Raw genomic sequence first — 2,235 nt, forward strand, 5'->3', positions numbered from 1 at the left:
AGCATCTTAGCGAGCATTGCCTCATCATCGTTAGCATCTTAGCGAGCATCGCTCATCATCGTTAGCATCTTAGCAACATCCTCATCAATCGTTAGGATCTTAGGCGAGCATCCTCATCATCGTTAGCGATCTTAGGCGAGGCATCCTCATCATCGTTAGCATCTTAGCGAGCAATCCTCATCATCCGTTAGCATCTTAGCGAGGCCTCCTCAATCATCGTTTCGGCATCTTAGCGAGCATCCTCATCATCGTTTTACATCTAGCAAGCATCCGTCATCAATCGTTAGCATCTTACAGCGAGCATCCTCATCATCGTTAGCATCTTAGCGAGCATCCTCATCATCGTTAGCATCTTAGCGAGCATCCTCATCATCGTTAGCATCTTAGTGAGCATCATCATCATCGTTAGCATCTTAGCGAGCATCCTCATCATCGTTACCATCTAGCGAGCATCCTCATCATCGTACCATCTTAGCGAGCATCCTCATCATCGTTAGCATCTTGGCGAGCATCCTCATCATCGTTAGCATCTTGGCGAGCATCGGTGTCGTTATCGTAGTAACGCGTCGCGCGCGCTGTGGATGCCCGCTACACGTTTCACGCGTCATTCGCGCCTCGACCGTCCGGAACAATCACACGCACGCGGTCTCTCGTGTCACCACGCTCGTTTCAAACTCGGAATTTTAATGGTTTCAAAGCACGTTAATAAACCCATAAAACTAAAACCTTTCAAAAACTTAAATGATAAATAAGAAAAAATATTAATGATAAAATAATTAAATTTCTACATGAAATTAAGATACCTACCAAAACGCTCCACTGAATATCTTTCTATGAGCCCGTAATTAGAAACATTTTACGCGATCAAATTAAAGTCGGCGACCGAGATAGTGACGTTTAGTGTTAGTTTCATTGTTTTAGTGCTTTGTTAATTCTTTCTCAGCACAATGCAAGCGTCGCTAAACACAAGGGGTGGGACGATTCATCGATATATCGACGTATCACGATACAAACCTCGACGATGCACGTATCGATACGTTTGACCATTCACGATACACGTATCGATACGTTTGACCATTCACGATACACGTATCGATACGTTTGACATTCACATACACGTATCAATAGGTTTGACCATTTACGATACGCCGCATTGATAGCGTTTGAGCCATTCACGATATGCCCACCGATACGTTTGGATCCATTCCAGATATGCCCATTCGATACGCTTGACCATTCACGATACGCGGCATCGATACGTTTGACGGCATTCACGATATGCCCATCGCGTTTTCTGCTTGATATTAGTTGCGTTTTCAATTTCCAGTTCGATAAGGTTTAATTCAGTCGAGACCTGAAATTGATGCTTCGTTAATACTGAGAGAAATTATGGGTTTCCATGGCAACGCGACTATTTCACCTAGCATCACCTTATAGCTTGCTATTATGAGGATGCTGCGAGTGATGAAACGTGTCGTGTATGACTCTCGGGCTACGCCACCGTCACGCGTCCTGTCGCCTCGGTAACGACACCGATGCTTGCTAAGATGCTGCGGATGCTGGGGATGCTGCGTTAGTTGCTTACGAGTTTAGAGATAGTTGCGTGTTGTCTATTTATAGCTCTATGGGGTTTTATTCAATACGACATTGCAATTGGTAGATGCTGGGGGGGGGGTGTAGTTTTTGAAGGCCACACAGCTGTCGCACCTTGGTGACAACACCCTATGCTTGCTAAGATGAGGATGCTGAGGATGACGAGGATGAGGATGCTGCGATAGTTGCTCACGAGCGCGTATAGTCTATTAATAGCTTGACGAGTTTTCATTCAATGTTACGAGATGCTAGGGGGGGCATTGGTTTAGAAGGTGTCACTCTCTGTCACCTCTGTGACAACACCCTATGGTTGCTACGATGTTAAGGATGCTGCAGATGCTGGGTTGGTTGCTTACGAGTGCGTATTGTCTATTTATACCTCGATGCGCGCGTGTTGAGGTGGGGTGTTGTTAGATTAGATTTGAAGGTGACCTCGTGTCACACCTCTGTGACCAAACCCTATTCTAGATGAGGATGCTGAGTATGATGAAGATGCTGAGTATGATGAAGATGCTGAGTATGATGAAGATGCTGAGTATGATGAAGATGCTGAGTATGATGAAGATGCTGAGTATGATGAAGATGCTGAGTATGATGAAGATGCTGAGTGAAGATGCTGAGTATGATGAAGATGCTGAGTAG

This window comes from Priapulus caudatus, unplaced genomic scaffold (genome assembly GCF_000485595.1).
Source record: "Priapulus caudatus unplaced genomic scaffold, Priapulus_caudatus-5.0.1 Scaffold8412, whole genome shotgun sequence".
Taxonomy (NCBI): Eukaryota; Metazoa; Priapulida; class Priapulimorpha; order Priapulimorphida; family Priapulidae; genus Priapulus; species Priapulus caudatus.